The sequence below is a fragment of the Canis lupus genome, chromosome X (assembly GCF_003254725.2).
Source record: "Canis lupus dingo isolate Sandy chromosome X, ASM325472v2, whole genome shotgun sequence".
NCBI lineage: Eukaryota > Metazoa > Chordata > Mammalia > Carnivora > Canidae > Canis > Canis lupus.
The window spans coordinates 107,452,389-107,468,052 of NC_064281.1; the positions used below are offsets into that span (position 1 = coordinate 107,452,389).

General features: G+C 41.3%; 1 non-coding gene across 1 annotated transcript; it reads right to left on the reverse strand.

Annotated features, from left to right (window-relative positions):
* Positions 1-15,074: 15,074 nt before the first annotated feature.
* On the reverse strand, positions 15,075-15,181 carry LOC112668598 (U6 spliceosomal RNA). Its single transcript, XR_003141730.1, has one exon. It is a non-coding gene; the product is annotated as a U6 spliceosomal RNA (small nuclear RNA).
* Positions 15,182-15,664: the final 483 nt, after the last annotated feature.

Sequence of the window (15,664 nt, forward strand, 5' to 3'; positions counted from 1 at the left end):
AATACCCTCCAGTCCCATCCACGTTGAAGCAAATGGTGGGTATCTGTCATTTCTAATGGCTGAGGAATATTCCATTGTATACATAAACCACATCTTCTTTATTCATTCATCTTTCGATGGACACCGAGGCTCCTTCCACAGTTTGGCTATTGTGGACATTGCTGCTATAAACATCGGGGTGCAGGTGTCCCGGAGTTTCATTGCATCTGTATCTTTGGGCCCCTGAGACCCTTAAAATATATTACTATATATATGTTTTCCATTTTATTTTTTTAAGACTTATTTATTTATGCTGACAGGGGAGGAGGGGCAGACGGAGAGGAGAATCTCAAGTAGACTCCGCTCCACACAGGGCTTAATCTCACGACCCTGAGATCATGACCTGAGGCAAAACCAAGGGTCGATCGATCGCTTAACACACTCTGCCACCCAGGCACCCCAATTGTTTTCCAGTGTAAACATGCAACAGCTTCCCCATGGAAATTTACTCTTCTTACAATAGGAAGCTACATGGAAGACTGGAAAGAGCCCAGGCTTTGGAATCAGGCCATGGTGGAATCGAATGAACTTTACTAATTGTGTAAACCTGGAGACGTTATAGCCCACCCCTGCCCCTCACTCTCTTCATCTGTAAGTTATTATAATAAACAATATGTGTATTAATAACACTATTGACCAATAATGTCAGCATTTCAGTTAATAGTTAATAATTCACACAGTTAATTAGTATTCAACATCACTAATTCATGTTAATATTATAGCCAATATTGTTCATAAATATTATTAACAATAATATTAACATTAATTGATATTGATATTTGTTATAAGAAATAATTTATTATTATAGCAATTATACCTATCCTTCAGAGTTGTTCTGATAATGAAATGTTATCACTTACCTGGTATATAGTAGGTGCTCAATAAATGCTAACTAGTATTATGAAGAATGACTATTATATGATTATGTCCAATTGTTCACAAAAGTGTGACAACTCAGGAAAGCAGGCAGTACAGCACAACAATCAAAAGCATGGGCTACCAAATCTGATAGAATTGGGTTTCAGTCTCAGCCATACCACTTTAACTAGCTGTGTGACCTCGGACAGACCATTAAACTTGTCATATCTGTGTTCTTGTTTCTCCAATGAGGATAGCAGAATTTACCACGTAGGGCTGTTGGCACAGTTTATTTTTTATTTTTTGGCACAGTTTAATGAGATACCAACCAGAGAGAATCGAATGCAGCGCCTTCACTCAAGGGTGAGGTTGTCAGCATCTGTGCTGTAGAGACACTGTAGCCACTTTATAAATCACTGATATTTAGATACCATTTCTTTTCCAATATTCACAAGTAGGAACAACTGAGTCACTCATTTTTATCTGCTTTTGTCATAAGGGCCTGAAAATACCATAAAAAACAGATTTAAGGATACTTTTTATTTTTTTAAAAAGATTTTATTTATTTCTTCATGAGAGACACACAGAGCGACAGAAGCAAAGACACAGGCAGAGGGAGAAGCAGGCTCCATGCAGGGACCCCAATGCGGGACTCGATTCTGGGACTCCAGGATCACGCCCTGGGCCAAAGGCAGCGCTAAATTGCTGAGCCACCCAAGGATCCCTTAAGGATACTTTTTAAAAAGCACTTAAAGATTTTCAAGATGATGCATTGCATTTTCAGAATTCTCAGAGCGAGATCTAGATCTTTAGCAGCAACTCTTCTAGATTCTAATGTAGCTAAGAAATCTACTGTTTGTGGGACTTTGAGAGAAGAGGCACACTGTAAATATAGAAAAATGTTTACAATGAAGTGAAATTACTCCTTTAGGTAGTCTGAGGTTGTGTACAATTAATATTCATCTTGAAAATCCAACTGCTAATATAGTGCTAAAGGAAAGAAAAAACAATCAAAAGATTGCACTGTTTCAAATACATTTTGTAAAAAAAAATAAGATCAATTAAAAAATTTTTACTTCATTAGAGTTATTTTTAAAAAATAAATATTTTATTTATTAATTTATTCTTTATTTTATTTTATATTTTAATAATAAATTTATTTTTTATTGGTGTTCAATTTGCCAACATACAGAACAACACCCAGTGCTCATCCTGTCAAGTGCCCCCCTCAGTGCCCATCACCCATTCACCCCCACCTCCCACCCTCCTCCCCTTCCACCACCCCTAGTTCGGTTCCCAGAGTTAAGAGTCTTCATGTTCTGTCTCCCTTTCTGATATTTTGAACCCATTTCTTCTCCCTTCCCTTCTATTCCCTTTCACTATTATTTATTTATTCATGAGACACACACACACACACACACAGAGGCAGAGATATAGGCAGAGGGAGAAGCAGGCTCCATGCAGGGAGCCCAATGCGGGACTCAATCCTGGGACCCCAGGATCATGCCCTGGGCCGAAGGCAGGCACCTGAGCCACCAAGGTGTCCCCCTGCATTAAAATTCTTAAAGTTAATTTTCTTAAAATAAATCCATTTTTGAAATAAAAAATTGTGCTGAAGCAGTGTCAGGGGGGAAGCAGAAGAGGAAAAATACTCATTGACTGTTGGCCACATTACATGGCCTCACTTAATCCCCACAGTAGCCCCATGAGATGTTATCCCCATGAAGTAGCTTGTTCTAGAACACACAGTGCAGCAGTGATTCAAAATGGGGCTATTTCATTTCAAACTGCATATTCACTCCAGACCTGACTCTTGCACTGCTACTTATGACCCAAGTGCTCTTGGACATGTCATTTTGTTTTTCTGTGTCTTACTGTTTAGGTTGCCTTTGGCTTCATGTAGTAGAGGAACTAACACCAGTTTAAACAATAAATTTAATATTCTCCTATAATATAAACTTTGAAATAGGTAGTTCTAGAGAAGGGACTGTAGCTTGAGCCCCCACTTCTCTCTTTCCATTCTGCTACCTTGGGTGGGAAAGCATTCTCCCACTCAGGAGCAGATCCAAGCAGCACATAATCACCGGACACCTTCTAGAAGCAGGAAGTGATATAGGGAGGAGACTTGTTCTCTATATGTCTGTCTATTTGATCAGAGAGGAAAACATTTCCCAGAAGCCCCCACCTCACTCGCAGTGGACTTCTTTGTCCCATTGACCAAACTAGGCCACATGACCTAGTGGCAAGAGAAATAGGATTATTATGCTTGGCTTGGATCAGTAATGACAGTGGATGGGGACACCTTCCCTGAGGCCAAGAGCTCTTGGCTTGAAGGCCTGACACAGGGTTCTGCTGTCAAGGAAGACATAGTGGTAGGAAGGCCAATGAGCTGTATCTAACAGGATCTGACTTGGGTCTCCATTTCTTTGTCAACCAGTGAGCAAGTTGTTCTGGGCCACCTCTCAATGAGATGGAGGAAAAGGCTCTAGTTGCAGCTAAAAAAACAAAAATCTAGGGCACCTGGGTGGCTCAGTGGTTGAGCATTTCCCTTCAGCTCACGACATGATCCTGGGGTCCTGGGATCAAGCCCCACATCGGGCTCCCTGCAGGGAGCCTGCTTCTCCCTCTGCCTATGTCTCTGCTTCTCTCACTGTGTATCTCATGAATAAATAAATAAAATCTTTAAAAAAAAAAAACAATGAAAAGAGAGAGAAAAGAAAGAAAAAACCCCACAGTGAAATAGTCCACTGCAGTAGCATAATAGATAGATCCAGAACAGATCTGTTTTCTCTTTGATTTCTAAGTGAATTATATTTGACCACAAGTCTATCTCAATCAGAAAATTTTCTACCACATTTTTATTGTGTTAAAAAAATCAGGAGTTGGGATCCCTGGGTGGCGCAGCGGTTTGGCGCCTGCCTTTGGCCCAGGGCGCGATCCTGGAGACCCGGGATCGAATCCCACGTCGGGCTTCCGGTGCATGGAGCCTGTTTCTCCCTCTGCCTGTGTCTCTGCCTCTCTCTCTCTCTCTCTGTGACTATCATAAATAAATAAAAAAAATTAAAAAAAAAAAAAATCAGGAGTTGTCATATTTTCTTTAAAAGCGACTGTCAGATTTATTTTTTTAAGATTTCATTCATTTATTCACAGGAGACACACACTCACACACACACACACACACACACACACACACACAGGCAGAGACACAGGCAGAGGGAGAAGCAGGCTCCATGCAGGAAGCCTGACATGGGACTCTATCCTGGGACTCCAGGATCACGCCCTGGGTGTGAAGGCAGGCTCTAAACCGCTGAGCCACCCAGGGATCCCTGTGACCATCAGATTTAATCTCAAAACAGCTTAGTGACTTAAAACACCTCCCCAGCATGGTTTAGGGATGTATGCCATGGTAAGAATTCTCATTTATTATTTTGTATTCAATATTTTACCATCAGCATCTTACCCCAGGGAAATGTAGAAACTGAATACTTGTCAAAATACTACATAGCCTTTCTAAAATTACAGTACTGTGAAAATTGTCTTTGCACTGTAACTCAGATTCTTGATAACACCATTTTCCCCCTTAATGTAGAAATTTTCCTTTCCTTTTCTTATGGGAAATGTTCTTGTTTTTTCAAAAAGACTTACAGCAGACCATTTTAACTCTCCAATAATAAAGATTTGATCATCATTTCAACCTTTTTTTTTTCTATTTCTTTTAATTACTTCTTAGACTAGAAAAAATTGAGTACCTGACTCTTCTTTTTTTATTCATGATAGATACAGAAAGAGGCAGAGACATAGGCAGAGGGAGAAGCAGACTCCCTGTGGGGAGCCTGATGCAGGACTCAATCTCAGGACCCCAGGATCATGACCTGAAGCAAAGGCAGATGCTCAACCACTGAGCCACCCAGGCATCCCGAGTATCTGACTGTTCTGTGCAAGCATCCCCAACTATTTCCTTGAGCAAAATGAAGAGAGAGTAATTATCTTGTGAATCTAATCTGTCTTCGCTCTGAATAGTCAATCTAGAACACTTACCTTACTGTGGTCTCAACAGCTTTGGGAGGAGAAAAGGCAAAAAGTACCTGAGTTAGGATCAGTTACCCCCTTATCTGGCCTTGACTGTGCTTTAATTCACTCACTCCCAATCACTAGTTGTACTCTTCTTGTGTGCCAGGCACTGACTCTTCTAGGCACTGAGGAAACAGCAACAAACAAGACCAAGTTCTCCGCCCTCAAGAAGTTTATACACACTCACCCTGTGTTGGGAAAGATGAATATCCTCCAATGAAAACACAGAAAGAGAAAGCACAAGGAAATCTTGTACCCAGAGGAGGGACACATTGTATCTGAAGTCACACAGCTTGCCCGGGGAGCTCAAATTGGAATCCATATCTCTGAAATAATCATTCATTTTTTAAAAATATATTTTATTTTCTTATCTGACAGAGCTTGAGCAAGCACACAAGCAGGAGGAACAGCAGAGGGAGAGGGAGAAGCAGACTCCCTCCCTGAGCAGGGATCCCAGCCCGAGGCTGGATCCTAGGACCCAGGGATCATGACCAGAGCCTAAGAAAGATGCTCAACCAACTGAGCCACTGAGGTGCCCCTAGAATAATTATTCCTAGTGTTTATTAAGTGCACTATGCTTTATGTGTAGAAGTTAAAACATTCAAAATGCTAGTATTTGATTTTTTACCTACAAAAATGAGTATTTCAGAAGGTTCAATCTACTATTATCACATGAAATTCTAACAATTCTATAAGGTCAGTAATACATCCTGTCCACTTTACAGATGGGGAAAGGAGACTGAGAGAAGGTCAATAATGGGAAGAATGAAGACTGTTGTAAAATATGAGCTTAATCTAAAAGGATATTGGAATCACATCCCTGGTTCTTCCCTACAACTTGTTGTCCCTCTTGTACAGCTTATGTCTGATGATATATTACTATATTTTCAGGCCCCTGGCTAAGGCACCTCAAGGTCTTTTTTTAAAATTTTTAACTCTTCCTCCTTCATCTTTATACAGTATCCACTAACCAATTAATCAACAAAGCCTGGTAGTGGTATAGGTCATCTCTTTCTCTTTTTAAGATTTTATTATTATTTATTTGAGAGACAGAGCACATGAGAGAGAGAGAGAGAGAAAGCATGAGCGGAGGGGGGGCGGTAGGGGTAGAGGGAGAAGCAGACTCCTTGCTGGGCAGGGAGCCTGAGGTGGGATTCTTTTAAGATTTTATTTATTTATTCATGAGGGATCCCTGGGTGGCGCAGCGGTTTGGCGCCTGCCTTTGGCCCAGGGCGCGATCCTGGAGACCCGGGATCGAGTCCCACGTCGGGCTCCCGGTGCATGGAGCCTGCTTCTCCCTCTGCCTGTGTCTCTGCCTCTCTCTCTCTCTCTCTCTCTCTGTGTGTGACTATCATAAATAAATAAAAATTAAAAAAAAGATTTTATTTATTTATTCATGAAAGACACACACACACACACACACACACACACACAAACACAGAGGCAGAGACACAGGCAGAGGGAGAAGCAGGCTCCATGTAGGGATCCTGATGTGGGACTCGATCCTGGGTCTCCAGGATCAGACCCTGGGCTGAAGGTGGTGCTAAACCGCGGAGCCACCTGGACTGTCCTCGAGGTGGGATTGTGACTTAGGTCCCTGAGATCATGACCTGAACCAAAAGCAGATGCTCAACCGACTGAGCCACCCAGGTGCCCTACATCTCATCTCTTAAATCCAACATCATATCTCCCCCATTGCTCCTTTTTTGAAAAATATATTTATTTGAGAGAGAGAGAGAAAGAGAGAGAGTATGAGCAGGGAGGAGGCGCAGAGAGAGAGAGAGAGAGACAGAGAGAGAAGCAGACACCCTGCTGAGCAGAGAGCCCAATGTGGGGCTTGACCCAGGACCCTGAGATCATGACCTGAGCTGAAGGCAGACACTCAACCAACTGAGCCACCGAGGTGCTCTACAGCTTATCTCTTAAATCCAACATCGCATCCCCCATTGTTACTTTAAAAATATATATGTTTTATTTATTTACTTGACAGAGAGAGCGCACAAGCAGGAGGAGCAGTGGAAGAGGGAGAGAGAGAAGCAGACTCCCAGCTGAGCAAGGACCCAGATGCAGAACTCAATCCCAAGTCCCTGGGATCATGACCTGAACTGAAGGCAGCCAGTAACGTACTGAGCCACCCAAGTGCCCCTCTCCTCATTGCTACTTCTTAAGTTCAGTCTCTCATCATGCCTTTTTCAAAATGTAATAAAGTAGAAGAAAAACACAACAACAGTTGAGTAGCCCCCCTCCTCCAGGATGCCTGTAGTTTTGCTTTACTTCTGGAGGAGGCACATTGTACAGCATGTGAGGGCTGGCTCCAGTTGTGGCAGTATGAAGGCAGAGCAGAAGATGATCCTGAAGGTCCAGCTGCACAGATGTTTTTGTTCACCCAGATGCATGCACAACAAAAATGCAGGGTTTCTTAAAAAAAAAAAAAAGATTTAGTTATTTATCTGAGGAGGGGGAAGGGCAGAGGGAGAGGGAGAAAAAGTCTCAAGCAGACTCTGCACTGAGCATGGAGCCCAACATGGGGCTCAATCCCATGACACTGAGATCATGATGTGAGCTGAAATCAAGAGCTGGACGCTCAGCTGACTGAGTCACCCAGGTGCCCCAAGAATGTAGGGTTTCCTGACATTATTCTACTTGTTTGCCCTGTGTCTATGTGATGATCAGAACAGTAGAATCCAAAAAATAAAAAATAAAAATAAATAAAAAAAGAACAGTAGAATCCTCATGAAAACCTGAAAACCTCTAAGCTCAATAGAAATTCGAAAATAAAGTTGCTTAAATGGGAGGCTCCAAGTGGAGGGTGGATGCCTGGTGCTCCGTGGAGGTACCATTAAAGGTCAAACATCAGAGGAGTGCACAAAGGAGATCAGGGTAAGGCTGAAGTGACTTACTCCCCCTAGGCATCAGTATTCCCCATTCCCAAAATCTCCCCCAATCATATGTGTTAGCTTCCTAGGATTGTCATAATAAATTACCACACATTTGCTGGCTTGAAACAACAGAAATGGATTCTCTTAGAGTTCAGGTCTGACACTGCTGGTGTCAGCAGTCAGGCTCCTTTTGGAGGTGCTGAGGTAGAAATTAGGTCCATACCTGTCAGCTTCTAGTGCTGGCTGGCAATTCTCGGCCTTCCTTGGCTTGTACCTGTAGCACCCCATTTTCGCCTCTATTATCACATGTCCATCTTCCCTGTGTGTCTGTGTCTTCACATGACCTTCTTATAAGGACCCCACTCATGGGATTTAGGACCCACCGTGATCCAGTATGATTTCATCTTCTTTTATTTATTTTATTTAAAAAATTTTAAATAATAAATTTATTTTTTATTGGTGTTCAATTTACCAACATACAGAATAACACCCAGTGCTCATCCCGTTAAGTGCCCACCTCAGTGCCCGTCACCCAGTCACCCCGACCCCCCGCCCTCCTCCCCTTTCACCACGCCTAGTTCGTTTCCCAGAGTTAGGAGTCTTTATGTTCTGTCTCCCTTTCTGATATTTCCCACACACTTCTTCTCCCTTCCCTTATATTCCCTTTCATTATTATTTATATTCCCCAAATGAATGAGACCATATAATGTTTGTCCTTCTCCGATTGACTTACTTCACTCAGCATAATACCCTCCAGTCCCATCCACGTTGAAGCAAATGGTGGGTATTTGTCATTTCTAATGGCTGAGGAATATTCCATTGTATACATAGACCACATCTTCTTTATCCATTCATCTTTCAATGGACACCGAGGCTCCTTCCACAGTTTGGCTATTGTGGACATTGCTGCTATAAACATCGGGGTGCAGGTGTCCCGGCGTTTCATTGCATCTGTATCTTTGGGGTAAATCCCCAACAGTGCAATTGCTGGGTTGTAGGGCAGGTCTATTTTTAACTCTTTTAGGAACCTCCACACAATTTTCCAGAGTGGCTGCACCAGTTCACATTCCCACCAACAGTGTAAGAAGGTTCCCTTTTCTCCGCATCGTCTCCAACATTTGTGGTTTCCTGCCTTGTTAATTTTCCCCATTCTCACTGGTGTGAGGTAGTATCTCATATTTTATTTATTTATTCATGAGAGACACAGAGAGGCAGAGACATAGGCAGAGGGAAAGGCAAACTCCCCACAGGGAGCCCAATGCGGGATTCGATCCCTGGACCCATGATCATGCCCTGAGCTGAAGTCAGATGCTCAATTGCTGAGCCACTCAGGCATCCCGACCTCATCTTATTTTAACTAATCATTTCTGTAAATACCCTAGTTCCAAATAAGGCCACGTTCTGAGAAGACATGAGTTTTGAAGGGGACACTATTGAACTCAATCCACCTTATATTAGGATTTAGTAACAGCAAAATTACAGTGGGTGCGTGATACAATGCATAGACTCTTCTTTAACCTTTTTTTTCCTAGGGGAAAACAAACAAAAACAAAACTCCAGTTTTGAAGGGAACGTATGCAACAGCAGAATCTGAATGGAATATTTCTGGTTGCTATTTTGTATGCTCCCGCTTTTTTTAAGATTTTATTTATTCATGAGAAACAGAGAGAGAGAGAGAGAGAGAGGAGGCAGAGACACAGGCGGAGGGAGAAGCAGGCTCCATGCAGGGAGCCTGACGTGGGACTTGATCCCAGGTCCCCAGGATCATGCCCTGGGCCAAAGAGGGCGCTAAATCGCTGAGCCACCCAGGCTGCCCTGTAAGCTCGCACTTTATTGGAAAACGTGGAAGTGGGTAATGTGTTCACAGCTTCCCATTAGTAGATGGTGTTAATGATTGGCCTCTGATTCTTACTGGAGTCAACTAGTCCATTCTTAAAACATCTCGGTTCTGGGGATCCCTGGGTGGCGCAGCGGTTTGGCGCCTGCCTTTGGCCCAGGGTGCGGTCCTGGAGACCCAGGATGGATTCCCACGTCGGGCTCCCGGTGCATGGAGCCTGCTTCTCCCTCTGCCTGTGTCTCTGCCTCTCTCTCTCTCTCTCTGTGACTATCATAAATAAAAGTTAAAAAAACACACACACACATCTCGGTTCTGCACCCCACCCCCACCCCCGCTTTTGCTTTTCTACCAAACCACATATTAACATACCAACCAGCTTCCAGCAACATCAGCTGGGTAATAATTGTAATTTCAAGGAAAACAGCTAATCTCATCAACTTGGGCAAAGACTCTTGGAAGCAAACACCATGACAGAATTCAATTATTAAATAAAATAATCATAACATTACTAGTTATGGACACAATTCGTGACCATCTTATTCGTATGGCCATTGATTAGGACTGTTATGAATCCTACAGATTGGAACCTGCCAATGTTGGATTCTCTGAATAGGCTACAAATCCCAGGGCTACCTCATTCTGTGACTCCCCTGAATTCCCTGAAGCTAAGTGAAGTGGCCTGCTGGAAAAGTTGCAGGGCCTTATTCACAGTGAAGCTTGCCAATGAGAGAGTTGAAGAAGATTGCACAGCTCTGCTACCAAAGAAGCAAAGCTTTCTTACCATTGCTTTCATCTTTGAAATGGAGATCTCAAGAAAGAGACAGCTGTTTGTGATGAGAAATATAACAAAGGCCCTTGTCTTGGGCAAAGTAGGGGTGATGAGAGTTCAAAACTATATCACGATGATGTGGGTCCCTTAGATCATCTGGAGAACTTTCTTCTTTTTATTCAGGATGGTCTGTTCTGTTTTTGTTTTTGTTTTTTTTTGTCTGTTCTGTTTTTTAAAAAAAAGATCTTATTGGGCAGCCCCGGTGGCGCAGCGGTTTAGCGCCGCTTGCAGCCCAGGGCGTGATCCTGGAGACCCTGAATCGAGTCCCACGTCAGGCTCTCTGCATGGAGCCTGCTTCTCCCTCTGCCGGTGTCTCTGCCTCTCTTTCTCTCTCTCTGTCTCTATGAATAAATAAATAGATTTTATTTATTTCTGAGAGACACACACACAGAGAGGCAGAGACATAGGCAGAGGGAGAAGCAGGCTCCATGTAGAGAGCCCAATGTGGGACTCGATCCCGGATCCTGGGATCACGACCTGAGCTAAAGGCAGATGCTCAATGGCTGAGCCACTCAGGCACCCCTGTTCTGGTTGTTTCATGATAACATAAAAGCCTCTGATCATATCCCAAGGAAAGGCTGAATGACATGCAAGCAACTGTTGAAATCCCTATGTTTTCTCAACTTCTGGTGTGGAGGGATAATTCTACTACTTACTAACGATCAGTGTCATCTCTGTCACCAGACAAGTTATTGGATAGAAGTTTGTGCAGAAATAAGCCAGTCAAAAAGAACTCCACAAGATCATTTGATGTTGATAGTTTGTAATTGTTTATTTCATTGAATGAAAAGACTTTTTTCTTTTGCTGTGACAAAAACCTGAATATCCCCACTCTGAACCCCCCTACCTCACCTGTATACCTTCAGACAACTAGAGAAATCAAAGACCCAAGCAACACTCAGATTGACCTACTTGTCCCTAAAGTGCAAGTATACTTAATAAACATAATGATGGAAGTCAAGGGAGAGGATGTGGCCTATTTCATCCCTTTTCATTGGTCTTTAAATAAACATATATGTGTTTACTATCCTTCCACTTTGAACAATTTTTTTCCTATCATTTGCTTTATGGGGGAAATGTAGCTGCGTGAAGCACTTTTTCCTACAAAGTGTGAGCTTGCAGAAAAACACAAATGTCCAATGGTGTATATGTGCGTGTTTACTTGCTGGTTTTTTTCATCTTTATGGAGGTATAATTGACAATTAAATTGTAGCATATTTAAAGTGCACAACATATTTATTTGATATACATATACCTTGTGAATGGAATCTCAATAAAACTAACTCATTCAACAATCACCTCACATAGTGATTTTTTTTGCAAGAATGACAAAGCTTTACTTTTAGCGAATTTCAATGTTACAATACAGTATTATCAGCTACAATCATCATGTGATACATTAGATCATTAGAACTTATTCATTTTATAACTGGAAATTTGTACCCCTTTGCAGCCACTTCCAATTTCCCCCCTTCCCAGCTCCTGGCAACCACCAATTCTACTCTCTTGTTTCTATGAATTTGACTTTTTAAAACTTTTTCTTTCTTTCTTTTTTTTAAAGATCTCACACATGAGTGATACCATGTAGTATTTATCTTTCTCTCTCGGGTTTATTTCGCTTAGCATAATGCCCTCCAGTTTTATTTATTTATTTTTTAATAATAAATTTATTTTTTATTGGTGTTCAATTTGCCAACATACAGAATAACACCCAGTGCTCATCCCGTCAAGTGCCCACCTCAGTGCCCGCCACCCAGTCACCTCCACCCCCCTCCCACCTCCTCTTCCACCACCCTTAGTTCGTTTCCCAGAATTAGGAGTCTCTCATGTTCTGTCTACCTTTCTGATATATCCCACTCATTTTTTCTCCTTTCCCCTTTATTCCCTTTCACTATTATTTATATTCCCCAAATGAATGAGACCATATAATATTTGTTCTTCTCTGATTGACTTATTTCACTCCGCATAATACCCTCCAGTTCCATCCACGTTGAAGCAAATGGTGGGTATCTGTCATTTCTAATGGCTGAGGAATATTCCATCGTATACATAGACCACATCTTCTTTATCCATTCATCTTTCGATGGACACCAAGGCTCCTTCCACAGTTTGGCTATTGTGGACATTGCTGCTATAAGCATCGGGGTGCAGGTGTCCCGGTGTTTCATTGCATCTGTATCTTTGGGGTAAATCCCCAACAGTGCAATTGCTGGGTCGTAGGGCAGGTCTATTTTTAACTCTTTTAGGAACCTCCACACAATTTTCCAGAGTGGCTGTACCATTTCACATTCCCACCAACAGTGCAAGAGGGTTCCCTTTTCTCCACATCCTCTCCAACATTTCTGGTTTCCTGCCTTAATTTTCCCCATTCTCGCTGGTGTGAGGTGGTATCTCATTGTGGTTTTGATTTGTATTTCCCTGATGGCAAGTGATGCAGAGCATTTTCTCATGTGCTTGTTGGCCATGCCTATGTCTTCCTCTGTGAGATTTCTGTTCATGTCTTTTGCCCATTTCATGATTGGATTGTTTGTTTCTTTGCTGTTGAGTTTAATAAGTTCTTTATAGATCTTGGATACTAGCCCTTTATCTGACACGTCATTTGCAAATATCTTCTCCCATTCTGTAGGTTGTCTTTTAGTTCTGTTGACTGTATCCTTTGCTGTGCAAAAGCCCTCCAGTTTTAAATGACAGTATTGTAAATAATAGGATTTGTAAATGACAGGTTTCCTTCTTTTTAAAGACTGAGTAGGGGGAGAGAAAAAAAAAAGACTGAGTAATATTCCATTGTATCTCTACACGTCACGTTTTCTTATCCCTTCAACCATCAACAGGTACTTGTTTCCATACTTTAGCTACTGTAAGTAATGCTGAAATGAATATGGGAAAACAGATACCGCTTCTAGATAATGGTTTCATTTCCTTTGGGTATATACTTGATAAGTAGGATTACTGGATCACATAGTAGTTCTATTTTTAATTTTTTGAGGAGTTTCCATACTGTTTCCCATAGTGGTTGTACCAGTTCACATTCCCACTAAACAGAGCACAAGGGTCCTTTTTTCTCTATAACTCTCCAGCACTTTTTATTTTTTTGTCTTTTTGATAATAGCCACCTTAACAGGTGTGAGGTGGTATCTCACTGTGGTTTGGATTTGTATTTCCCTGATAATGAGTGATGTTGAGCATCTTTTCATGTGTCTGTTGGCCATTTGTACGTCTTTGGAAAAATGTCTATTCAGGTCCTTTGCCAATTTTTAAATTGGGTTATTTGGGGTTTTTTTTGCAATTGGGTTGTATGAGTTCCTTGTATATTTTGGATACTAATCCTTTATCATGTATGTGGCTTGCAAACATTATCTCCCATTCTGTAGGCTGCCTTTTAATTCTGTCGAATGTTTCTTTTGCTGTACAAAAGCTTTTTAGTTTGATGTAGAACCATTTGTTTATTTTTTCTTTTTCTGTCAAATCCAAAAACATCATTTCCAAGACCAATGTCAAGGAGCTTATTCTCCTACGTTTTCCTCTAGGTGTTTTATGGTTTCAGGTCTTATGTTCAAGTCTTTAGTCCATTTTGAGTTGGTTTTTGTGTGTGGTGTAAGAAAAAGGTCCGGTTTCATCCTTTCACATGTAGCTGTCTAGTTTTCCCAACACCATTTACTGAGGAATCTGTCCTTTCCCCATTGCGTAGTTTTAACTCCTTTGTCAAAAAATAATTGACTGTAGATGCATGGGTTTATTTCTGGGCTCTGTAGTCTGTTCCATTGATCTATGTGTCTGTTTTTTTTTTAATTTTTATTTATTTATGATAGTCACACAGAGAGAGAGAGAGAGAGAGGCAGAGACATAGGCAGAGGGAGAAGCAGGCTCCATGCACCGGGAGCCCGACGTGGGATTCGATCCCGGGTCTCCAGGATCGCGCCCTGGGCCAAAGGCAGGCGCTAAACCGCTGCGCCACCCAGGGATCCCTATGTGTCTGTTTTTATGCCAGTATCATACAGTTTTGACTAAGAGAGCTTTGTAATACAGTTGGAAATCAGAAAGTGCGATTCTTCCAGCTTTCTTCTTTTTTTTCTAAAAATTGCACTTGATGGGATGAGCACTATATGTGCTCTATATGTTATTCTGTATGTTGGCAAATTGAACACCAATAAAAAATAAATTTATAAAAAAAAGAAAACGAAAAAAATAAAATAAATAAAAATTGCTTTAGCTATTCAGGGTCTTTTGTGGTTTCATACAAATTTGAGGATTATTTGTTCCAGTTCTGTGAAAAATACCATTGGAATTTTGGCAGGAATTACACTGATTCTGTAAGTTGCTTTGGATAGTGTGAGCATTGTAACAATATTATTCTTCCAATCCATGAGCATGGAACGTCTTTACATTTATTTGCATCTTCTTCAATTTCTTTCATCAGCACCTTAGAGTTTTCAGTGTTCAGATCTTTCGCCTCCTTGGTTAAATTCATTCCTATGTATTTTATTCTTGTTGATGCTATCATAAATGGTATTGTCTTATTTTTTTTGCATTTTAGAGTGCTTTATTACTTTTTTATTTCTTAAAAAATATGGAATGCTTCACAAATTTGCATGTCATCCTTGCACAGGGGCCATGCTTATCTTCTCTGTAATGTTCCAATTTTAGTATGTGTGCTGCTGAAGTGAGCACAATAGTATTGTTTTCTTAATTTCTCTTTTTGATAGTTTGTTATTGATGCATAGAAACCCAACTGAGGGGCAACCTGAGTGGTGTAGTTGGTTAGGTGTCTGACTCTTTGTTTCTGCTCAGGTCATGATCTCAGGGTTATAAGATCAAGGCCCACATCACTGGGCTCTGCACTCAGTGGGGTCTGCTGAAGTTTCTCTCTTTCCCTCCCTCTGCCTCTCCCCTTGCTTGTGCACTCTCTCTCTAAAATAAATTAATAAATCTTAAAAAACCACAACTGATTTGTGTATGTTGATCTTGTATCCTGCTACTTTACTAAATTTCTTTATTAGTTCTAACAGTTTTTTGGCTGTAGTCTTTAGGGTTTTCTATGTATAATATCATGTCATCTACAAATACAGACAATTTTACTTCTTTACTTACGATTTTACCTCTTACTACTTCTTCAGATGCCTCTTATCTCTTTTTCTTGATTAATTGCTCTGG